Source organism: Malus sylvestris, chromosome 2 (assembly GCF_916048215.2).
Source record: "Malus sylvestris chromosome 2, drMalSylv7.2, whole genome shotgun sequence".
NCBI classification, from domain to species: Eukaryota; Viridiplantae; Streptophyta; class Magnoliopsida; order Rosales; family Rosaceae; genus Malus; species Malus sylvestris.
In genome coordinates, this window is record NC_062261.1 from 2,545,064 (window position 1) to 2,571,609 (window position 26,546).

The following is a 26,546-nucleotide window of genomic DNA, read 5'->3' on the forward strand; positions in this document are numbered from 1 at the left end:
CTCTCCGAATCTCGAGAGTCAGACCCCCAACATGATTGCTTTCTCAAAAATCGAAGAGGCATCGTTCTCCGAATCTCAAGAGCCAGATACCACAGACCACTTTTTCAAAGTGCTCTGACAGAGTTAAAACATGTGAAACTGGCAGCTCCCACTACCGTGCTATGACCAAGCAGGGTAAAGGAATAGCATTACTACTTGTTGTTAGGGAGACTCCTATATATGTCGACCTCCATCCCCAACGGACAGGCAGACCTGCAAAAATGCTCAACCCTTCATCATATCTGAGAGGGCACTCCCAACAAAGCCTTTCAAAATATTCAGCTTTCTTTCCCCCCGATAATACCTCTGCAAACAAGCTATACTAGAGCAAGAATATCTCATATCATCAGGGTTAAAAGCAAGAGTATCCCATATCATGCTTTTTCCCTGTTTTTTCTTTTGGCCTTGTTTTTACCTGCAAGACAAGGAGAAAGAGAGCAATCAGTCAGCACTTGGAATCAAGCTTCCAGCCAGGAACTGACTGCCTGGAACCCCTTACCTAATTACTTACCTGGCATTGCTCTCGAGTACTCATCTTCAACATCTTATGTTTCCAGGGAAGATTCCGCATCTGCTTGAGGAACAGATAGGGCAAGTGCGAAGGATACAAGGAAGCATGTGGAGACAAGCGTAACAGCACACGTGCCGATACATCCATTACTCTGTCAAAAGCAAAAGTATCCCATATCAGCAGGGTGGAACGTACTCTAGATTTGATGGACTTGTTTTGACCCTCAAATTCTTCAGTCGGCCTTATACTCTGGAGGAAACCAGAAAACCCTCCAGCTCAGTTCAAGAATAAGCCTGTGGAAAGTTACTTCTTCAAAAGCAAAAGTATCTCATATCATCTCTTCTCATTTTTCTTCTCTTTATCCTTCATGCTGCTGCAAGATGGGGAGAAGGTGAACAATCAGTCGGAGCTCTGATTGCTTACCTTGTCTGTCACCTCTTTCAGCAGACCCCCTAGCTCGGCGACTTGGGGGACTCCTACTACATGGTTTGTATCGCGCTTGACCAAGCCTGAAACTACAAGTAAGCTTCAAGTGAAATTGATACATTACCTTGTGCATCTCCACCAGTTAAAGATACCACCCTTGGATGGAGGAAGAGTACTTCCAGAGAAGATGCCACATCTACCTATGAGACAGATAAGGCAAGTCAAGACGACACCACACTCCGATACTTAGAAGTTTCGTGATTACGAGATCATTCTCCCACAATATTTCCTAATGTCATTTGTACTAAATCATTCACTCGTACTCACTAAAGGAGAGCTTGAACCTATGTACTTGTGTAAACCCTTCACAATTAATGAGAACTCTTCTATTCCGTGGACGTAGCCAATCTGGGTGAACCACGTACATCTTGTGTTTGCTTTCCTATCTCTATCCATTTATATACTTATCCACACTAATGACCGGAGCAATCTAGCGAAGATCACAAAAAGCGACCGTTTTCGTTACCTATGATCTATCTTGCAAGAGAACGAAGAATTAGATGGAGATCTCAACCATAGAATACGAGCTGGATGGAAAGAGTGCATCCGGCGTGTTGTGTGACCGTCGTAGGCCACTGAAGCTCAAGGGAAAATTTTATAGGACGGCAATAAGGCCAGCGATGTTGTATGGCAGAGAATGTTGGGTGGTGAAGCATCAACACGTACACAAAATGGGTGTAGCGGAGATGAGGATGCTTTGTGGGATGTGTGGGCACACGAGAAAGGATAAGATTGGGAATGAGGATATCCGAGGTACAGTAGGAGTAGCCGAAATTGTAGGAAAGATGAGAGAAAATCGGCTCTGGTGATTTGGACATGTGCAAAGAAGGCCGACTGACGCTCCGGTTCGAAGATGTGACTACGGGACAGAGGTTCAGGGCCGAAGGGGTAGAGGAAGACCTAGGAAAACTTTGGAAGAGACTCTAAGAAAAGACTTAGAGTACTTGGATCTAACGGAGGACATGACACAAAACCGAGCGCAATGGCGTTCTAGGATTCATATAGCCGACCCCACTTAGTGGGAAAAGGCTTTGTTGTTGTTGTTGTTGTTGTTGTTGTATGGGATGAATGAGTAAATGTAATTAGTCAGGGATTGCTGGAAAAGATTGCTTCCACCCCACTAATTTTGATTGATCATTAAAGAAACATTCATCCACGTAGGAGCAAGTTGAGTCATGGGATGAATGAGTAAATGTAATTATTCAGGGATTGCTGGAAAAGATTGCTCTCACCCTAATGATTATGATTGATCATTAAAGAAACATTCATCCACGTAAGAGCAATCTTTTCCAGCAATTCCTGAATAATTACATTAACTCATTCATCACATGACTCAACTTAACTCAATGAAATAAGACAGATCATTATAAATCAGAAATAATAATTCTTCAACTCAAAGTATAAAAACTAAACTTCTTAACATGTCACGTTTTGTTTGATGTTTATTATAGTAGGATTATTGTCACATGAGTTAACTGCCGAAAGAAACAATTTTGCACTAAATTCGATGATCTTCAGCTATATGGGGTGTCAAGTAACATGCTAAAGTTAATAAACTCAGGAGACACAGTGGAGACTGGTAATTCTTCAATTCAAAGTATGAAAAGATTTATGGAGGAGGTGTATGCCAGGGTAGATGGGAAGAAAAATAAACACAAAGGAAAATTTCTAGACTTGTTTGACTTTAAGGTGAATATATAAGAAGATATGCTGTTTGAAAAGGTTGAAAAATCACCTTTCCTCATGAGGCCTCATCCAAGATTAAGGTACGCCTTTACGGTGGCAAAAGGTTACGAGCTACAAGACATGCCTAGAGAGGCCTATAAGCATCTAAGCCAAACTTGGAGTCAACCTAATCAAGAATTAAGCACCTTTCTTCCATGGCTTCAAAGTATACGTGCAGACAGAGTACTTGAAGTCATGACCCTACCTCAAGAATTCAGTTAGTGTGATGACTGTGCACAAGATTCAACCACCATTAGAAATTATGCGACATCATGCAAGAGGGACCTACTAAGGCTTATAATAAACTTAATCGATCATCACATGGAAGGATATCGTGCAAAGATTGTGGATGCTAGAATTACATCAATTGCTAGCTCTTTCATCAATATAGTGCATGAAAATTCACTAGTTAACAAGATTTAGAAGGAATTCCATGTTTTAGAGATTATAATGTTGAGATATTTGTAAGTTAGACTCTAAGTTGATGTATTTCATTTCGTTTTCTCTTCCTTTTTCAGTTTTGTTTAATGTGTTGCATGACAGTTAATTATCTATTATGTGATGGAAAAAAAAAACAGAGAAGAGAAGATTCGATTCCATGTTTTAGAGATTATCAATGCTGAGATATTGTAAGTTAGACTCTAAGTTGATGTATTTCGTTTCTGTTTTCTCTCTTCTTTTTCAGTTTTGTTTAATGTGTTGCATACCAGTTAATTATCTGTTGTGTTAAGGAAAAAAAAAAAGAGATGAGAAGAAGATTTGATGAATGCTCTGAGAACAATATGTGGTTGTGGTTGGTTGTTTGATGATAAGAAAGAAAGAAGACACACTTGACATAGAAATAAGAAGAGAGATGAAGATGAACTAGTCCATACATTACAAGGCTTAAATGTCCCCCACCCCACTGATTCTGATTGATCATGCAAAATCCGAAATCGATTTCACACATAAAACCAACCAGCCCCAATCCGATCCGATCTGAGCTGAACTCCAAAGTTTGAAGGTCAAATAAATCCGGAGAAAACAAATCATGAGAGAAACAATCTATACATGCTTGCATATCCTAAGTTAAGTTGCACAATTCAACACTCACTTGATCAAAATAAGGAGCACGAAAATAGTGACTTTCTTCAACCTTGTTTGGGGTCGATAAATGAGTTTTCTTTTCTAACCTTTACTTTGTGTAATGTGGAGGGGAGGCTGACATTGCCAATGAATCTGAAATATAAACGAACCTGGGCTGAGGTTAAATCCTAGCCAAAGTTTTATCATCAGAAACGACAACTCCAACACTAACCAAAGCTATTAAAACATACATCACTTGATGATACTTATTTCGTGTCATTCATTTCATAAAAATTCAATGCAATTCCACGTTTGTTTGAGTCAAACTCTTAAAACAAAAAAAATTCAAAACATTTCTTTAACTACTTGATTAGGAGTGAGGATGGTGAATTTACCTTGACCATTGAATATTTTCCTTCTGATTCGCTGAGACATCAATATAAATCAAAACCGTCATAAACAAAAGTACCTTCATTCACCACCACTTGCAAACGAATATGACAAACTAGATGAAAACTCTCAATTTCCAGAGGCACGCAAAATAGCATCGAAAACAAAATATGCATTGTAACGATAACAATAGTGGGTCAGGTTGACTTCTCTTATTGACTCATCACTTTTAAAATTATTTATTTGCAGTGGGATTATCATGACATTATGGAACTGTCAACAAATGAAGGCATATAACGACGCCTTGGAACATAATGAGACGTATGGCATTGCCAACGGAAAGCTATAATTCATAAACACAGGAGACATGAATGATATGACGAAAACACGAAGAATTCGGATCGGCTATGAGCTAAAAGGTATGCAAACATTCATGACATAAGTATTTGTACCATAATCACAAAATTTGTTCTACTCATTAAGTCAAACATAATAACGAATATATTCTACTCATTAAGTCAAACATAATCTATTCTACTCATTAAGCCATTTGACACAAAACCTATTATCCTTAAACGTAGCTTGAATCAAGATTTGGAAATTATTTGTGGTCTCTCTATAGTAAATTACTACGTATATATAGGCCCTCAACCTAAAGAAATGATTATTCTCACACTTTTATCTTTCTTGCATTTCAATTGTCAAATGTCATTCAAAGTTTCGGATGAGTTATTGAGGATATTTGTCCCAATACTCTTATACTGGGTCTACGTTGGGGTTCTTCAATTCGCGGAATCCAGATTTTCGAAATTCAAAATTCTAATAATGAAAGAGTCAAATGACAAAAACCTCGTCTCTCGACCAACTGTAGTCGTCGTCCTGCTCCAGCAGTTCGGGCAGGCTACGATAGCAGGGCTGCTGTTCTTGTTAATAGGCCCGACCACTCGAGCATGCACCTGTTGTGGACCACCAGAAAGCGCTCATGGCGCTGTTCCGCGCAGGGTCCAATTTTTCTTTGCGATGCTTGTCTTGGATACTTTGCAGTATTTCATGCATGCACGAAAACAAGGTGCTTTACAAGTACACACTCCCGCCATCATAGGCTGGTGGCGCCATATGCATATGGAGCAATGTACAACCACCCCGTCAAGGAGCTGCTGGTGGACACCATGAGTGGTGCAGCTTTCTGGCGTCCGACATGTCTCCGAGGATGTTAATGTTTTTCTTCTCGTTTGCCATCGTCAAGGCAGTGGACAACCACCGTGGAATGTGGATTATGTGAAATCTATTTAAGGGAAACCGTTTGTGATCCTTTTTACCTTTCGTCGTGTCACAACCTAAGAAAAACAGATAAAGGTTGTACCCAGTGCACAAGGCTCCCGCTTTACGCAGGGTCTCAATAGGATTTTGAAAACGAAGAAGATGCCAAATGAGTGGCGAACGAGCACTTTGGTGCCTATCTACAAGAATAAGGGCGATGTACAAAATTGCATGAACTATAGGGGTATTAAGTTAATGAGTCATAAAATGAAGCTCTGGGAGAGAGTCATTGAGCATAGATTGAGGCAAGAGACACGGGTTTCGGACAACCAATTCGGGTTCATGCCAGGGCGCTCAACCATGGAGGCAATCTATCTCTTACGAAGATTGATGGAAAGGTATAGAGATGGGAAAAAGGATTTACACATGGTCTTTATAGATTTGGAAAAAGCGTATGATAGGGTCCCAAGAGACATTCTTTGGAGGATTTTAGAGAAGAAAGGAGTACGAGTAGCATATATCCAAGCTATACAGGATATGTATGAAGGAGCAAAGACTGCCATAAGAACTCATGAAGGACAAACCGAAAGCTTTCCCATAACTGTAGGATTACATCAAGGCTCATCCTTAAGTCCTTACCTTTTTGCGTTGGTAATGGATGAGTTAACAGGACATATTCAAGATGATATTCCTTGGTGTATGCTTTTCGCAGACGATATAGTGTTGATAGATGAAACTCAGGAAGGGGTAAATGCAAAGCTTAACCTTTGGATAGAAGTGTTGGAATCTAAAGGTCTTCACCTAAGCCGATCAAAGACAGAATATATGGAGTGCAAGTTCAGTGCAAATGGAGGCCAAAACGAGTTAGGGGTGAGGATCGGAGATCAAGAAATACCAAAGAGCGACCGTTTTCGTTACCTAGGATCTATCTTGCAAAAGAACGGAGAATTAGATGGAGATCTCAACCATAGAATACAAGCTGGATGGATGAAGTGGAAGAGTGCATCCGGCGTGTTGTGTGACCGCCGTATGCCACTGAAGCTCAAGGGAAAATTTTATAGGACGGCAATAAGGCCGGCGATGCTGTATGGCACAGAATGTTGGGCGGTGAAGCATCAACACGTACACAAAATGGGTGTAGCGGAGATGAGGATGCTTCGTTGGATGTGTGGGCACACGAGAAAGGATAAGATTAGGAATGAGGATATCCAGGGTAAAGTAGGAGTAGCCGAAATTGAAGGAAAGATGAGAGAAAATCGGTTACGGTGGTTTGGACATGTGCAAAGAAGGCCTACTGACGCTCCGATTAGAAGATGCGACTATGGGACAGAGGTTCAGGGCCGAAGGGGTAGAGGAAGACCTAGGAAAACTTTGGAATAGACCCTAAGAAAAGACTTAGAGTACTTGGATCTAACGGAGGACATGACACAGGACAGAACACAATGGCGTTCTAAGACTTATGCCGATCCCACTTAGTGACTTGGATTTTCCAAGTCTCAAACCGAGAAGTTTTTCCTCACTCGGGAAATTAAGGGAACACTACCTCAACCTACATGCTCCACTCACAAAGCTTCAACAAAAGAAAATTCAAAGAACTTAGCGAAGAAGGCTTTGGTGTATTTAACACAATACGTTGAAATGAAGGAAAGCTTATTTATTGATATCCCCGATAAGTTACAAATATGTACATATACTTGAGTCAAAATAAACAAACAAGAGGAAGCCTTCACAAAGGTCGCTTAGGAGAAGTCTCAGCAGTCGGTAGAGCCCTTGAAAGAGAAGGCACCGGAGGGGGATCATTCGGAGCCTCAGTACTGGACAGAACCCTAGAAGGAGGAGGCATCAGAGGTTGATCATTTGGAGCTTCATTACGCGGTACAGCCCCAGAAGACGAAGGCAATAAATGCCTTTAGAACAAACCCACAAATCTCTGATGATCAAGTAAAACCTGACCATCAGATTCCTTCATCTGGTCAAACTTCCTCTTCATGTTTGTAGCATAGTCATGTGCGAGCCGGTGCAACTGTTTATTCTCATGCTTGAGCCCTCTAATCTCCTGTTTGAGACTCATCACTTCAGCCGCCAATGATTCAACTTGGCGGGTTCGAGCAAATAGGCGTTGGGCCATATTAGACACAGAACCTGCACACTGAACACTGAGAGCCAGAGAATCCTTAACAGCCAACTCATCAGACCGTTTGGAAAGTAGTCTGTTATCTTTGGGAGTGAGAAGGTTCCTGGCCACTACCGCAGCGGTCATATCATTCTTCATCACGGAATCTCCAACGGTAAGAGGACCAGTAGGGGAGACGAAGGATGGGCGCCATATGTTGTCTGGAGAAGGTAGGGCTGCCTCTTCAACAAGGTTCAAGTCAAAACGACGGTCAGAGGGGCCAGACATTTTCAAAGGTGTTGAAGAGAGAATAGGTCGGACAAATCAAGATCTTAGAAGTGCAAGAATGGAGCTTCTACTGGTGGATATTCAAGTGTGCTTTGGAACTTAATGTCAACCCCTATAAAAATCTGCACTCGACGAAGCTTCAGAAATCGAAGAGGCGTTTGCTTTCTCAAAAGCTGGGCTGCTCAGAGACCACGAGGGTCGATCTCAGAAATCGAAGAGGCGTTTGCTTTCTCAAAAGCTGGGCTGCTCAAAGACCACGAAGGCCGATCTCAGAAATCGAAGAGGCTTGCTTTCTCAAAAGCTGGGCTGCTCAGAGACCACGAGGGCCGATCTCAGAAATCGAAGAGGCACCTACTTTTCCAGCCTTGTCAGCACCTGTCACACGCACACTCAGCTTTGCGGAAATTATGGGCATTCTGTCGAAGATTTCTGGCGAAGTAGAAAGCACATGAATCGTACTGTTCAATCACCCACTTCCCACACGCAACAGTAGCTCATGGGTACCACATATAACTTTGCCAAAGTTCTCTGACAAAGTTGAGACACGTGAAGCTTGCAGCTACCACTACATCGCTCTGACCAAGAAGGGTAAAAGAATAGCAAAGAAACAACACTAACAAAGTTTAGACACATAAATTTTGAAGGTCTAGCTACCATATTATTACCCACAGGGTAAATGAACAGTACCACTGCTGGATAATTGAAAAGTCCCGGTGTGTCAACCTCTGTGCTTCGTGGCAAGGTAGACTAGCAAACATGCCCAACCTTTACTCACATTCGAGAAAACACTCCCACCAAGATTGCTTGCTCCAAAATCGAAGAGGCACCGCCCTCTGAATCTCGAGAGCCAGACTCCCAACATGATTACTTTCTCAAAAATCGAAAAGAGGGTAAAGGAACAGTACCACTGCTGGATAATTGGAAAGTCCCTGTGTGTCAACCTCTGTGCTTCGTGACAAGGTAGACTAGTAAACATGCCCAACCTTTACTTACATTCGAGAAAACACTCCCAACAAAATTGCTTGCTCCAAAATCGAAGAGGCACCGCTCTCCGAATCTCGAGAGCCAGACTCCCAACATGATTACTTTCTCAAAAATCGAAGACACCGCTCTCCGAATCTCGAAAGCCAGACCCCCAGCAGGATTGCTTTCTCAAAAATCGAAGAGGCATCGTTCTTTGAATCTCGAGAGCTAGATCCCCGACAGGATTGCTTGTTCGAAAACCGAAGAGGTACCACTTTCCCAACTTCAAGAGCTGGATCTCATTGGATAAAGCTTGTCTGTAATCTTCACACGCAACATCAGCTTTCCAGATACCACAGACCACTTTTTCACAGTGCTCTGACAGAGTTAAAACTTGTGAAGCTGTCAGCTCCCACTACCGTGCTATGACCAAGCAGCGTAAAGGAATAGCATTATTACTTGATGTTAGGGAGACTCCTATATATGTCGACCTCCATCCCCAACAGACAGGCAGACCTGCAAAAATGCTCAACCCTTCCTCTTATCTGAGAGGGCACTCCCAACGAAGCCTTTCGAAATATTCAGCTTTCTTTCCCCCCGATAATACCTCTGTAAACAAGCTATACTAGAGCAAGAATATCTCATATTATCAGGGTTAAAAGCAAGAGTATCTCATATCATGTTTTTTCCCTGTCTTTTCCTTTGGCCTTGTTATTACCTGCAAGACAAGGAGAAAGAGAGCAATCAGTCAGCACTTGGAATCAAGCTTCCAGCCAGGAACTGACTGCCTGGAACCCCTTACCTGATTACTTACCTGCCATTGCTCTCGATTACTCATCTTCAACATCTTATGCTTCCAGGGAAGATACCACATCGGCCTGAGGAACAGATAGGGCAAGTGAGAAGGATACAAGGAAGCATGTGGAGACAAGCGTAACAGCACACGTGCCGATACATCTACTACTCTGTCAAAAGCAAAAGTATCCCATATCAGCAGGGTGGAACGTACTCTAGATTTGATGGACTTGTTTTGACCCTCAAATTCTTCAGTCGGCCTTATACTCTGGAGGAAACCAGAAAACCCTCCAGCCCAGTTCAAGAATAAGCCTGTGGAAAGTTACTTCTTCAAAAGCAAAAGTATCCCATATCATCTCTTCTCATTTTTCTTCTCTTTATCCTTCATGCTGCCTGCAAGATAGGGAGAATGTGAACAATCAGCCGGAGCTCTGATTGCTTACCTTGTCTGTCACCTCTTTCAGCAGATCCCCTAGCTCGGCGACTTGGGAGACTCCTACTACATGGTTTGTATCGCGCTTGACCAAGCCTGAAACTACAAGTAAGTTTCAGGTGACATTGATACATTACCTTGTGCATCTCCACCAGTTACAGATACCACCCCTGGATGGAGGAAGAGTACTTCCAGAGAAGATGGCACATCTACCTATGAGACAGATAAGGAAAGTCAAGAAGATACCACACTCCGGTACTTAGAAGTTTCGTGGTTACGAGATCATTCTCCCACAATATTTCCTAATGTCATTTGTACTAAATCATTCACTTGTACTCACTAAAGGAGAGCTTGAACCTATGTACTTGTGTAAACCCTTCACAATTAATGAGAACTCCTCTATCCCGTGGACGTAGCTAATCTGGGTGAACCACGTACATCTTGTGTTTGCTTTCCTATCTCTATCCATTTATATACTTATTCACACTAATGACCGGAGCAATCTAGCGAAGATCACAAAAAGTGACCGTTTTCGCTACCTAGGATCTATCTTACAAGAGAACGGAGAATTAGATGGAGATCTCAACCATAGAATACAAGCTGGATGGATGAAGTGTAAGAGTACATCCGGCGTGTTGTGTGACCGTCGTAGGCCACTGAAGCTCAAGGGAAAATTTTATAGAACGGCAATAAGGCCAGCGATGTTGTATGGCACAGAATGTTGGGCGGTGAAACATCAACACGTACACAAAATGGGTGTAGCGGAGATGAGGATGCTTCGTGGGATGTATGGGCACACGAGAAATGATAAGATTGGGAATGAGGATATCCGAGGTAAAGTAGGAGTAGCCAAAATTGAAGGAAATATGAGAGAAAATCGGTTCCGGTGGTTTGGACATGTGCAAAGAAGGCTTACTGACGCTCCGGTTCGAAAATGTGACTACGGGACAGAGGTTCAGGGCCGAAGGGGTAGAGGAAGACCTAGGAAAACTTTGGAAGAGACCCTAAGAAAAGACTTGAGTACTTGGATCTAACGGAGGACATGACACAAAACCGAGCGCAATGACGTTCTAGGATTCATATAGCCGACCCCACTTAGTGGGAAAAGGCTTTGTTGTTGTTGTTGTTCTTGTATCTATTTTTGTTAGGTTGTGACACGACAGAAGTTATAAGGTAAAAGAGATCACAAACGGTTACTCTTGAATAGATTTCACGGAATCCACATTCCATGGTGGTCATCCACTGCCTTGACGGTGGTGAACGAGAAGAAAAAAATTGACATCCTCGGAGACATGTCAAACGCCAGAAAGCTGACGGCACCACTCATGGTGTCCACCAGCAGCCCCTTGATGGGGTGGTTGTACATTGCTCCGTATGTGTATGGCGCCACCAGCCTATGGTGGCGGGTGTATTTACTTGTAAATCACCTTGTTTTCGTGCATGCATCGATGCATGAAATACTGCCAAGTATCCAAGACAAGCATCATAAAGAGAAATTGGACCCGTGAACAGAACGGCGCCATGAGGGTTTTCTAGTGGTCCACGGTAGCTGAATGCCCCTGAGTGGTCGAGCCTGTCAACAAGAATAGCAGCCCTATTATCATAGCCTACCCGAACTACTGGAGCAGGACGCCGACGACCACAGTTGGTCGAGAGACGAGGTTTTTGTCCTCTGACTCTTTCACTATTGGGATTTTGAATTTCGAAAATCTAGATTCCACAAATTGAAGAACCCCAGCGTAGACCTAATATAAGAGTATTGGGACAAATATCCCCCATAACTCATCCGAAACTTCAAATGACATTTGAAAAATAAAATTGAAATGCGAGAAGGATAAAAGTGTGAGAGTTGTTTATACCATATTTAGGGCCTCGTATATTTGGGCCTTGGGCCTTGTATTTGGGCCTCACACTAAAGCCCATACTTTGTAAAAGAGGAGGAGCCCTTTATTCTATAAAAGGGGACTCCTCCCCTCATTCTAGAGAGGGCAAAAGAGCCAAGCCTAAGAAGGCTAAGAGAAGCTCTCATTACATTCAGGAGAGACCTCACACCACCGAGGCTCTCCTCTCCCTTCTCTTCTTTCTCTAGGGACTTCCCCCAAACACTTGTATCCATACACTTACAGAGAAACAGAATCAACTACAGTGTGGACGTAGCCCAAACATTGGGGTGAACCACGATAAAATCCTTGTGTTCTTTGTGTTCTTCGTGTTCTTGAGCGTTTGTGCAGATTCACGGTCGGATTTACGTTGTTCCAAGACATCCGGTTTTGTGCATCAACATTTGGCGCCGTCTGTGGGAAACGACACAAAAAGCTATGTCAGTTCTCTTTCATTTTTTCATCTCACCATCTTGAAAACTTCACAACCTCCACTGTGAATCTGCAAAATCACAAAAATCCAAAAAATCAGATCTCTCTCTTTCTCCTCTCTCGATCAGTCATACACAGAAACCAAAACAAAAAAAGAAATCAAAAACCATCGACTGCTCCAAATTTTATGGGAAATTATTCCGCGAAGAGATCACAGGCGAAATCCTGGTGAGGTTGCCATCGGTAAAATCTGTAATCAGGTGCACCGCGGTGTGTAAGTCTTGGAAATATCTTATAGAAAGCCCGTCCTTCATTGACGCCCATCCTCGCCGTCGCCTCCTTCTCAACCAATTCTAAGTTGCTGATAATGATGATAACCAACTTACTGCTGATGATGTGGGTTGAACCAGAGCAGTGAGAGATCGAGCCCCACGTCCGGGACCCAGTTGGCTTCTGATAGCCTGCGCTTCCGACAGATCCAAAGAGTTTCTGCCAAACCAGATGCTTTGTAAACCTCACCTCCGTTGATGTCGAAGAAGACGGTTTGCTCTGAAAGGTCGCTCTGTAAATCTCGCCTCCAATATCGAAGAAACGAGGTCTTTCGTTGGATGAGAAGCGAGAGAAGATGCTTCAGATCTTCTATGATTCTCAAGATTTCTTCCTTTTAAAGGAACTTGAGAAGTTAGGGCCAAAGAAAGGTATAATCTCTCAGTTCGTGAAAGATGTGATTAAAAGTTTAGTGGATGATGATCTTGTTTTCAAAGATAAGATAGGAACCTCCACTCGCCCAGACATCGCCGGCAAACGAGAACAAGGTTCAGGTCCCGGCGGCATCGCCCTTTGCTGGGAACACGTGGTGCGGGACGAATGGGCAGGCAGGGGAGGAGAAGCTTCAGACATCAGCTCAGACCATCAACCATCATCAGACCATCAAAACGGTGTCGTGCGCTCAAATCTCTCCGCATCACCTGCAACAGCTCTTCCTCTCATTCTAGATCCTGCAACGCCGACGATCATCATGATTTCGACCACATCCAAGCTTCCCTCCTCCTCTCAGATTAAGGGATGGCCCTCCACGAGAAGGATATCCAAGCCTAGAAATCTCAATCCTATTGAAAGCTTCAAGACAAAAAGTAAAAGGCAGCCAAGGCAAGGACTCCTGATTGCACAATGTTCCTTTTGTTTGGTCCAAGTCGGCACTGCTTCTCCTACCGCTCTGTTGTCATTGAAACCATCTAATGATATAGATGCAGTTTCAAACATTTTCCGCATCGGTCTGCCGAGCACGCCACATACCATCTCAGATCCCGGGTTCAATTCTTGAAGATCGCGGCGCTCAGCCTGGTGTTTGGTATCTCCGTCGTGTTTTGGAACATTTCGCTGCGGAGTATTACAAGTGGGTCTATGCAGCGCACAAAGACAGAAAGAGAGACGCAAAAGAAAAAGAAAAGAAAAAAGAGGAAAAGAAAAAAACAGTGGGAAACAGAAACAAAAGGAAAAGGAAAAGCAGAAAAGGAAAAGAAAAAAGCAGTGAGAAACAGAAACAAAAGCAAAAGGAAAAGCAGAAAAAGAAAAGAGAGATTCCTTATGTCTGCCAGAGGAAGAGACGGAGAGAGTGCAGCAGAAAAACACTGCAAAAGTAGGGAATAAACATCCCACCAGAATGATGTAATTTATTTTTCTTATTTTTCGGAAACATCTAAAACCCCATCAGAGGGTAAAAAAAAAAAAAAAAAAAAAAAAAAAACGGCAAAGCCCAAAGTAAATGGGCTGGAATGTTGTGTAGAGGGCGAAAACCCATAAGCCCAAAATAGCTCCAACCAGACGATCAAAAGTACGCCCAGTACTCCAAATTATACATGAACACTACTCATGTCATTCATACATAAACATTCATGAGCATCACTCATGACAATCATACATAAACATTCATGACCATCATTCATGTCAACATTCATGAGCATCACTCATGTTAACATTCATGAGCATCACTCATGACAACATCCATGAGCATCACTCATGTCAATCAACATAAACATTCATGAGCATCACTCATGTCAAACAGCTTTAAAAGATTCATTTACAGAGCTCTAGCTTCAAAAGCTTCATTTACAAGAGCTCTAGCTTCAAAGACTTCATTTACAGAGCTCTAGCTTCAAAGACTTCATTTACAGAGCTCTAGATTCAAAAGCTTCATTTACAAAAGCTCCAGTTTCGAAAGCTTCATTTACAGAGCTCTAGCTTCAAAGCTTCACTTGCAAAGCTTCACTTCTAAAGCTTCAGTGCAGGGTATACAAATACCACATCCGAACAACCGCCACTTCGGCCCATACATGGATCCAATTTGAAGTCTCCAGCCAACAGACTCTATTGACCGAAGACTTGGGGGACTACATTATGTACCATATATTGGGCCTCAACTGGGCCTCATGAAAAATACTTGGGGGACTCTAGCCCATTATTTATGTATTAAGGAGCGAACCCTTATTCTATAAAAGGGACTCCCTCACTTTCATTGAAAGATCACCCATGATTTATGTATTGAGGAGCGAGCCCTTATTCTATAAAAGGGACTCCCTCACCACCATTAGAGAGCATCGCCGTCTACTGAGCAACTGTCTCACTGCGAGCATCAACTCTAACCCATCACTTATGTATTGAGGAGAGAGCCCTTATTCTATAAAAGGGACTCCCTCACCTTCAAACGCCACAAGCCGAGCCAACCAAGGCAACACAAGCTACAAGCAGAACGGCCTCGCAACATGTGCTACTTCTAGTTGAGCATCATTTCAGATTGGGCACCGCCTCATATCAAGCATTAGTTCTAGACGACATCTAGTTACTTCGGCCCACACATGGACTGAATTTCAAGTCTCCAGCCAAAAGACTCTCTTGACTGAAGACTTGGGGGACTACTGTTTATACCATATTTAGGGCCTCGTATATTTGGGCCTTGGGCCTTGTATTTGGGCCTCACACTAAAGCCCATACTTTGTAAAAGAGGAGGAGCCCCTTATTCTATAAAAGGGGACTCCTCCCCTCATTCTAGAGAGGGCAAAAGAGCCAAGCCTAAGAAGGCTAAGAGAAGCTCTCATTACATTCAGGAGAGACCTCACACCACCGAGGCTCTCCTCTCCCTTCTCTTCTTTCTCTAGGGACTTCCCCCAAACACTTGTATCCATACACTTACAGAGAAACAGAATCAACTACAGTGTGGACGTAGCCCAAACATTGGGGTGAACCACGATAAAATCCTTGTGTTCTTTGTGTTCTTCGTGTTCTTGAGCGTTTGTGCAGATTCACGGTCGGATTTACGTTGTTCCAAGACATCCGGTTTTGTGCATCAACAAGAGTAATCATTTCTTCGGGTAGAGGGCCTATATATACATAGTAATTTACTATATAAAAAGACCACAAATAATTTCCAAATCTTGATTCAAGCTAAAATTAAGGATAATAGGCTGTCATAATTCTTGTATGAACTTGATTTTCTTATGTTGTTTTACACATTCTCTAACATAGAAGAGATTGAGAAGTGGAATTAGAGAGTTTAAAATGGACATTAGCTTGCCGTGAAGTCTTCCATTAAAGATTGTGTGACTCAATTGCGAAATGGCTTAATGAGTAGAATAGATTATGTTTGACTTAATGAGTAAAATAGATTCGTTATTATGTTTAACTTACACGATTTGACAAGCTTGCTAAATCTCCTTTTCTAATGGTGCCACAGAGGAGGTTAATTTACTAAAATGAGCTGGATAAATCCTACGATACACAAAACTTTACGAATAAAACATATAATCATTTGACAGAGGTTTCAAAGTTAATAGAAAAGACTTCAAGCATTCAAGATAATGACTTGAAAAGTTGAAAAATAAAAATGAGCTACATCCTAGTTTTATGTGAGAAGCAAAAGTTTGACACAGGGTAAGAGAAGAAGAAAAAGGAGATCAAGAACCATGAATCTGAAAAACTGGCACACGGTTTATAAAAAACTTGGTTAGTCATTATAGTGTAAGCCGACCACACTTAGTGGGAAAAGGCTTTGTTGTTGTTGTTGTTGTCGTCGTCATTATAGTGTAACTAGAACGCAAATGAATTGGATAGTGGAATTACAAAGATAACCGATCGTTGTATTGGTGGCGGTCAAACTGTGAATGTTTTTCACATACAATTTCTTTGTAAAGTTTTGTCCTTTTATGGACGATGCTTATGAAATGACCGGCTATCTTTGTAACTCAATCATTTAATTCATCTGCATCATTACTTATACTATAATGGCTGATAAAGTTTTTAAACCAAGTAGGTGACCATATTTCCAAAACAATAGTTCTCAATCTTTTTTTTTTCCCTCCTTCTACCATGTATCAACCTTGTAAAAATAAGTAGGTGACCGTATAATCATTTAATTCTCACATAAAAATAAATAAAATAAAATAAAAAAAACTAGAAAGGTGCTTATTTCAACTTTTCAAGCCACTCCCTTGAAATTTTCAGTATCAACTATGAATGCATCTATCAAATGATTATATATTTTTCTTGAAAAGTCTTGTGTCTCGTAAGAATTATTCAATTCATATGAGTAAATTAATATAGTGTCCGGCAACATTAGAAATGGAGAATTGGAAAGCTTATCAAATCGTATAAAGTTTGAAACTATCACAGGGTTTGTTTCATTATTTTCAAAAAATCGTAAAAGTAGCACTTGTGAGGATTTTTCTTCTCAACCACTTAGCAAATAGTTTTTCTCTAAATGTTTACATACCTTTCAATTCAACCCGCAACCGATTTTTCCGTGTTCTTGATTTATCATTCAAATCCCCAATGTTAATGAATTTGAGTTTCCCATAGGGATGGGTACGATTCGGTTTGGTGCGGTTTTGAGTGAAACCAAAACCGCAAGTTTTTGCGGTTTGGTTCAGTATGGTTTTGAGGCTAAAACCAAAATGAAACCAAACCATTTGGTTCGGTTCGGTTTGATTTTAAACGGTTTTGGTTTGGTTTCATTGTTTGAAAAAGTTATTATAGTTACCTAGTTGTATCTCATTTCATCCAATTCAATAAAAAAGTTTTGGTGTTTGAGTCACAACTAATTTCTGACTAGATCTCCACAAGTATTTGAAGGTGAACAAACAAATAGTTTGAATTGAAAGCTACACCATATTTAATAAACAAGTAACAAGTTTTGACTTTTGACATTAAAAACAAGTCCTTTGATAGCCCAAATGCAGCATTATTTATTGTAGTCAGCAACCAAGTATGCAACACACATTCAATCTTAAGTTCAAGAGAGTTCACATCATGATGCAGGGATTGAAATCAACATGCAGCCCAAAGTAATGCGAATATCTCCTTAATCAAGGGGGCGGGTTCAATTCGTGTAGGTGTGTGCAGTGGATATATAATTGTTTACAGTGGAGTCAATAGACGGAAAGCAAAATTACCATCTGATCTAAGAGATAAGATCACATACAATTCAATTAGCGAGAATAGATGAATGAATGCAAAGCAAACCCAATTCAGAAAACGATTAAAAACACTGCAGACTTTTCAGTCCAAATTATAAAGCAAGCAAGCAGACACAACAGGTAGAATTGAAGAAAGAAAGTGCTGACCGAGGATCAGTTTCCAAGGAGATGTGGAGCGCTTGGTTGATGGCAGAGTTGAGGTTCAATTATTTGCTACCAGTGCCACGAACAATCGTTCCATCACCGGCGGCGGTGGAGGAGGAGGAGGAGGAAGAGGAAGATGAGGTTGCAAATGGCCTTCTCCTGGCAACTCCAAGCCCTTTAACCAATCCTCCAAATCTGCTCAGCCCCATTTAATCACTGAAAACAGAGAGCGAGCGAGCTCAATCTCTTAGAATGGAAGACTCATATCCCCTTTTGATTCAAAACCCAACCCTAAACCTAACCCTAAAATTAATCTCAAATATATAAGTAAATTTAACTAAAACAAGTTATAAATCATAGTTCTTACCATATTATAGCACTCTGAACTCTAGAGGTTAGCAGCTAGAATGAAGGGAAGGCCGGAGGGGAGTGTTAGGAAAGCTGAATTTCATTGAATGAATAATAAAGTAGGACTATTGTTGTTTATATACAACTCTTCACTCTCTCACATAACTCTAACCTTATACCTAACTTGCCACCTACTACAACAAACTCAACAAATTAACCTACTCTAAGTTTTATCTCTAACTAAGTCTTTTACAATACTATCATTTACAGGGAGACCGAGAGACAGAATCTGGAGAGTGGAGGCCGAGACCGAGAGAGAGAGTTATATGAATAAAGTTGAGCAGTACAAACTAGAAGAAAGAAAAGGCAGATATTATGTGGCCATGTTTGACGTGGTTGAGTACATATTAAATATATGGACTTAGTGAAATAACCAATTAGAATTTAATATTTAATAAAATTATGCGGTTTCGGTTTTAGTTTGGTTTCAGATGATCAGAACCGAAATCAAACTATTTTTCCTTCATTCAGTTCGATTAAATCGTTTTAAAACCGCGGAACCAAACCGTCAGGTGCGGTTTGATTTGGTTCGTGTTTGAGTTTCGATTTTCGGGTTCCATGGCGACATTATACATTCTTCTAAAGCGTCGTTGTATGCTTTGAGTTGTCGACAGTTCATTAAAGGAGTAAATTTTGTGCAATGGCTAGAAAAGGCTACCATTGAGGAAGAGTGAGAAAGAGATTTGAAAGAAATAGGAGGTGGAAATAGAGAGGTTTGAGAGGGAGGGGGCTCTGGAATGTGAGCTGTTTAGAGAGAGAAGTGGTGGAGGTTTCCACTTTAAATTCGTGTGATATCACACGTGTGTGCTCTGTGATTCTCGTGTGGAGGTGGTGAATGAAGCTACTGCCAACATTCCTAATTGGGATACACAATAGATGAGATGCATTCAAGAATCTTGGTGCTTATGATGCAACTGATATTTATGGGCAATTGAGGGATGAGGTTGAAGATAAAAGTAGCACATGTGGGGCAACGAGATGAATTGAAATCTGCTTGAAAATCTTAACAGGATTTCTGATAAATACGGCTGAAGATAAGATGAGGACACGTGACACAATGATAATAATCGAAATCTACTTGAACATTTGAACAAGATTTTTTATAGACATGGACACGTGACATGATCATAGTCAAATATTCTAAATTAATCTCATAAGTTCAATAATTACTAAAAATAATTGAATTATACATTAAAATTTAATAAATCGTTGTGGATAGTAACATCCATGTCAATTACTATTCACGATGGGTGGAGGGTGAATAGCAACACTAACAACCGTGGGGGTTTACCATTTAAGTGAATAGTAATTGCCATGAGTTTATTCCGAGATTCAAATCCACCCCTTCACTCCCTCATTTCACTTTATTACCCTTTATGTCTCCTTGTTTTGGTCCTCATTTCCGTTTGACTTATTCAATATGTCTGGCTACTAACCCTATCGTCGGTGGTCGACTTTTATCGATGAAAATAAAATGTGGTAAATCGTCCCAAGAACAATTTAGGAATTGAAAATCAACGATAAACGGTTTGTATTGTCCACATCTTATGGGAAGAGAGCCCCACAACTAGTCCCCATTCGACAATGAATAGCATGTTTTGTTTGACCGTAGTTGTTTTCAACGAAAATGGATCCTCTCCGGATCCATTTCCACCTAATCTAGGATCCGGGCCATTCAAATTTGATCTGACGGCTACAAATAGGGACCCCTTTAAAAGTGATAATAACTACAGTCGTTGGATCAAATTTAAACGGCCTAGATCCCATACTTGATGGATTAGGTGGAAATGGATCTTTCCATTTTAAACATTCTTATACCAACCGCCGCAAGAGAAAAAAGAATCAAACTCTGATACATGTACTGCCAAGATGACTTTTCTTAACCAAACTAAGCTAGAAACCCTTTGTATCGGCACAAGCCATAAACGTTTTTTAAGAAGCAAAAATCAATTAAATGTTGGTAAAAAGGTAAGTATTTTAGAGATGTGATTTAATTAGTGATTTTATAGGATTCAATTAAGGTTTTGATATGATTTGATTTGGTCTAGGTTTCCTTGTCTCATGGACAAAGGATTGTATTGATTTATTTTCTAGTATTGCTTCTCTGTGATCTTATATAAATACCTCTTCGTGAAGAATAATAAAGAAATTCTTATATTTGTTTTAAACCCTTTATTTTCAACTTTATACACTAATGTTAAAAAACTAAAGAGAGTTACTCAGTACTACAGTTCTGTTGATATTACTCTTCACTTGGAAGTGAAAAATCTTATATTCGAATCTTGTGGATGGCGAGTTCAATACCAAATTAAGTTGCTCATAATGTGGCTTAGCTGAACTCTCTCTCTTTATAATAAAATTATCGATGTACTAAAAAAAAAAAACTAAAAGGAAAAATAGAGAAGCATCGAAAGACAAAGATAGAAAATCGCTCTCATCAAGCTCGTCTTCGCAAAGGCCCCTTTTATAGGCCTCGAAGAGGTTTTTAGCATCCAACACTCATTTTTCCCTCAGAATTTTATAGCTTACAAACTTAATCATATTATTACGGTGGACATCCAAAACCCATGAATTTACAACACTTTCCGCTTGTATGTACTCCGTGCATGCAGTGCCTCGTTACAACTTCCGGGTAAAATTCGGCGGGACAAAACCTGGAGGAAGGTGTTGGGAAAGTTAATTCCCCTCGTCATGGCAAGCAAATCGACGGAAGAGATAGAATGCAACCGAAATGACAAGAAGTAAAATGCATAAAAAAAAAGAAACACGGTTAAACTTACGTCCCGTGTAAATTCTTGGTGTTCTTTCTTGCGATAATTTTACTTCTTGTCATCTCAGTTGCATTTTATTTTTTTCGATTGGATTTGCTTTCCATGACGAGTGAGATTAATTTTCCAACAAGTGGTATCATAGACGTGGTTCGGTGGCCATCAAGACGGAGTTTTGCAATCAGGGCGAAACTGGCTATTTTGGAGGAAGAGAACAAACGTCTAATCAAGGCCGGAGTATGAGTCTAAGTTCCTCAACAGAGAGTTTCGCAATCAGGACGAACAACTAGGTGAATTTCAAGAGCGATGATCTGCCGCGCCCATGATTTAGCACGTTTTGCTACCAAATTTGTTGGCTTTCATTTCTCCATGGATAGAGGATGAGACATTCTTGATACCACATTGTTTTAGAGCACCATCTTTTATCAAAATATTGGAAATACGGCCTACACGTTATATAAAGCAGCAGTTTTCTACTGGGTTTACATTTAGGAGAGCCCTTTCCGTCTGCTCCTCCTTGAATGCCCTTTCCCTCTGCCTTCGAGTCCCTTCGCATCCCTCTCTCTCTCTCTCTGTCCATCAGTTGGGCGTCTGCAATCGGCGTCCCTCTATGCCAAACCAAAGTTTTGTCATCAGAAACGACAACTCCAACACTAACCAAAGCTATTAAAACATACATCACTTGATGATACTTATTTCGTGTCATTCATTTCATAAAAATTCAATGCAATTCCACGTTTGTTTGAGTCAGACTCTTAAAACAAAAAAAATTCATAACATACAAAACATTTCTTTGACTACTTGATTAGGAGTGAGGATGGTGAATTTACCTTGACCATTGGATCTTTTCCTTCTGATTCGCTACACGGATAATCACTGAGACATCAATATAAATCAAAACCGTTATAAACAAAAGTACTGCCTGGATTCATTGCAAACGAAAAATTGAACACGGACACAAACAAGGGAACTAACTTACGGAGTAAAGGTGAAACTCAAATAGTATATGAAACCTGCGCCCCAGGTATATTCCACATCATAAACATGTACCTTCAAGGTATCGATACTTCTAGATCCTGGTTTACCTGGTTTACCGACAATATTGAACATAGTGATAACCAGAGATTGACAACCACCAGCTAGAGATAGACAATCATCAGCCTTAACGCCACACTGGACAAAGCAGTATATACATTGTTGCCCAGACTAACCAGATTCCCATAAGACGGTGAATCATAGTCTGAAACTTTCAAACCGCGCAACCACACAGGTTTGCTCAGAGTATAGTTAGTGCAGTCAAAATAAAATTCAGAAACCGGACCAGACATCGATTCTACAGCATAGATGTAGTCACCTGCAACTACAGCCCTCCCGTGGAAACCAGGATATCCATCTGGATAACGTACACGATGCCATTTTTTATCACGCACATGATAAGCAAAAAAGGTGTTGCCGAACGAAACCAAAATATGACCACCACAGACTGCATAACCAGTTATGGAGTCAAACAGCCACCGAGTAAGATCGGGGTGAATCCTTGGCAGGTCTTCCCAAGTGTCCGAACCAGGATTGTAACACTGAAAGGGGCTCGGGAACTTATTTAAATGGATTGTCGTGTCTGCGTGATAATAAAGGTTGCCATATGCAGAAATGAGAGCTCCCCATGCTGTAAGCGAATCGGGGGCCTTGAATTTACCCATTAACTTGTGATGCGGGTCAAAAGTACGTCCCTTACACTTGGTGGAAGTGCCCCTACCAAGTTCCCATACAGGCATCAACATATATAACTTCCCCTTGAACCAATGACTTGTCAAGCGGTGCTGCTGGGAGGGGAGAGTCCAACTGTATGCATCACCCTTGCGGTGATTACCAAAAGAACGTACAGGACTAACAGTCAATTCCTTGTTGTTGGCTTGTGATACTTTGATATAACTCAGCTTCTCGACTTTTCCTCTTAAAACATTCCACTAATACAAACACAGATTTGGTATCCATGAACGCGAAGATGGCGGAAAGCACCCTACACCTGCAGAAGATATTGAAGCAAATAACGTCAGGATGTATGTAATTAGTAGTATTGAGATGGCGGAAAGCACCCTACACCTGCAAACCCGTTTTAACTTCACACAGAAGAAATTGAAATTAAAATTCTGCAGATAATTGAATCACCACCGAATATCAGTAGATTAAGAGTTAAAATAATAAAAAGAATTAGGAACATGATAGGTAATAAATACTTGATAGAAAAATCACAAGACAAATTCAACCAAAACCAGAGTTACACCAAACCAGCAAATTCAGTGAACAATCACAAAACAAACAAGCAATTTGTACGCAAAATTTTCAGATTTAGAATATAGGAGCCGTAAAAACTTACCAATGGAAGAATTGGATCCGCAAACGGATTCGATCTGTACCGAAAATCGCCCCGCTCGACGCTTCTCAGGACCCGCACACGGTGTTGCTCGCGATTATCCACCCAGAACGCCGCTTGCGACGAGAGAAAGAGGAGGTCTGGAGAGAGAGGAGATGAAGATTGAACGCGGCTGCTAACCTCGCGTTGCCCCGCAATGGGCTTTGTATCCGTGTGGTACTGAACTCAAACCGTAAGGTAACAAATCTGACCCTTGGATAAACCCAAGGGCAGATGGCAGCTATTTGCAAAGGGTTGTGCTAATCACACAATCCTTCTTTTTTACCTCGTTGTTAGTTTTTTGTCCATTGATTATTTTCAATTTATTTGATCAAAGGACCAAAAATTAACATAGTTGTGAGAGGTAAAAAAAATTAGGTTTGTGGATAGCACCCCATTACTAACTTTGCCCCAAAAGAAACCCTACTGCTGTCCGAACCCCCATTACTAACATTGCCCCAAAACAGTAGAGGAGCTTCATTACCGAATCCGAATAGTCCCAACTCTCTCTCATTCCACTTCATTCAGGACCATCTTGAAGAATCAAAACTTAAATGTAAGAATTTTTTACTTAGGGACTTGAGATATTTTTGTTTTTGGATTGTAAATTTGCAATTTTGAATTTCTCCAACTGATTTATTTATGATTTTGTGTTTTGTTTTGGAACATTCCCAATTGCACTGTTAGAACGTTGATCTTATTTTTATTAGGATGGAATATGATGAAATTAGCTTTGATTTGAACGAAAGTGTAACCGGACAATCGGTGCTGACATGCACCTACACAAATGTGTCTAAAGGTTATGTTTTAAACGGAATGTTGAGGTACAGTGGAGGACCAACTCAACCAGTTAAATTTTTGCGGTACAAAGACGAGGAGATGGCAAAAAAAGTGTTTTCACAAAACATAAGCCTCCGAGGCCAAGAAGAAAGGTTAATGATAGCATATTTTTGGTTAACCTGCCCACGAACTAGTCAGCACCTCGTTTGCTTTGAGCATTTTGAAGACATACCGACTGTCGAGACTGATGCCCAGCACAATATAAATGGCTGGTGGTGCGAAAATGCAAGGACTTGTTTCGTATATGTTATGGTGGGCATCAGTCTCGACAGCCGATGTCTTCAAAATCCTCAAAGCAAACGAGGTGCTGATTGGTTCGTGGGCAGGTTAACCAAAAATATGTTGTCATTAACCTTTCTTCTTGGTCTCAGAGGCTTACGTTTTGTGAAAATACTTTCTTTGCCATCTCCTCGTCTTTGTACCGCAAAAATTTAACTGGTTGAGTTGGTCTACCTCAGCCTTCAGTTTAAAACATACCCTTTCGGCACATTTGTGTAGGTGCATGTCAGCACCGATTGTCCGGTGACACCTTCGTTCAAATCAAAGCTAATTTCATCACATTCCATCCCAATAAAAACAAAAATAGGATCAACGTTCTAACAGTGCAATTGGTAATATTCCAAAACAAACACAAAATCACAAATAAATCAGTTATAGAAATTCAAAATTGCAAATTTACAATACAATTCAAATACAAAACAAAAATATCTCAAGCCCCAAAGTAAAAGTTGAATGTAAAAAAATTATCCAGGGAGAGTCTGTCTTCCACTTGTCAATCTCTTCTATGTTAGAGAGTTTAAAATGGGCATTAGCTTGCCTTGAAGTTTTCCATTAAAGATCGTTTGACAAGCTTGGATGACTCAGTTGCAAAATGGCTTAATGAGTAGAATAGATTATGTTTGACTTAATGAGTAGAATAGATTTGTTATTATGTTTGACTTAATGAGTAGAATAGATTTTGTGATTATGGTATAGATGCTTCGTGTTTTCGTCTTATCATTTATGTCTTCTGTGTTTATGAATTTTAGCTTTACGTTGGCAATGCCATACGTCTCCTTATGTTCCAAGGCGTCGTTATATGCCTTCATTTGTTGACAGTTCCATAATCCCACTGCAAATAAATAATTTTAGAAGTGATGAGTCAATAAGAGAAGTCAACATGACCCACTATTGTAATCGTTACAATGCATATTGTGTTTTCCATGCTATTTTTCTGTTTTCGATGCTATTGTGTGCCTCTAGTAATTGGATTTTTGTGTGTTGATGAAGTTCAACCTGACCCTGACCTGACCCACTATTGTATATCTAATAGTGTCGGCCACGGCGACCTCCAACAACAATGCCCAACCTCTGGCAAAATGTGTTTTTAACATTTAAAATTTGTTTTTTTTTTTCCAGAATTGAGAGTTTTCATCTAGTTTGTCATATTCGTGTGGAGGTGGGTGGTGAATGAAGGTACACTTGTAAATCATTTCAACCGTAAATCATTTCGTGTGGAGGTGGTGAATGAAGCTAAACATTTCTAATCCAACTCCGACCCATAATAGATGAGCAGCATTCAAGATTCCTAGTGCTTATGATGCAACTCTATCTCCATGTTTATACCAGGAAAAGGAAAACTCATGTATCTTCTAGAAATGCTCAAAGCACACTAGGTGCCGATTTATGTGTGGGCATGTAAGCAAACAGTAGCCTGTCATAACTTTGTCTTCCTCGCTTACGAGGCTTATATTCCGGTTAAACACCTTCTCTGTCCTTTCCCTCTTTTTGTACACTATAGAATTCACTTGTTGAGTTGCACCTACATGGTAGGTCAACCTCCCCTATTTTTATCCTTTTATGGACGATGCTTATGAAATAACCGGCTATCTTTGTAACTCAATCATTTAATTCATCTGCATCATTACTTATACTATAATGGCTAATCAAGTTTTATAAACTAAGCAGGTGCCCATATTTCCAAAACAATAGTTCTCAATCTTTTTTTCTCCTCCTCCTACCATGTATCAAACTTGTGATTCTCGCATAAAAAAAAACTAGAATGGAAATTATTTCAACTTTTCAAGCCACTCCCTTGAAATCTTCTGTGTCAACTATGAATGCATCTATCAAATGATTATATATT

The 26,546-nt window shown here is 40.6% G+C and overlaps 1 long non-coding RNA gene and 3 pseudogenes across 1 annotated transcript; 1 reads left to right on the forward strand and 3 right to left on the reverse strand.

Annotated features, from left to right (window-relative positions):
• The first annotated feature begins 4,867 nt into the window (after positions 1 to 4,867).
• On the forward strand, positions 4,868 to 5,498 carry LOC126587895 (sphinganine C4-monooxygenase 2-like; annotated as a pseudogene).
• Positions 5,499 to 11,200: 5,702 nt separating this feature from the next.
• Positions 11,201 to 11,912, reverse strand: LOC126593054 (sphinganine C4-monooxygenase 1-like; annotated as a pseudogene).
• A 5,996-nt stretch (positions 11,913 to 17,908) lies between these two features.
• LOC126593087 (uncharacterized) lies at positions 17,909 to 18,614 on the reverse strand. Its single transcript, XR_007612877.1, has 2 exons — positions 18,360 to 18,614; positions 17,909 to 18,208 (listed from the first exon to the last, which is right to left on the reverse strand). It is a non-coding gene; the product is annotated as an uncharacterized LOC126593087 (long non-coding RNA).
• A 2,889-nt stretch (positions 18,615 to 21,503) lies between these two features.
• LOC126587906 (uncharacterized) lies at positions 21,504 to 23,202 on the reverse strand (annotated as a pseudogene).
• Positions 23,203 to 26,546: the final 3,344 nt, after the last annotated feature.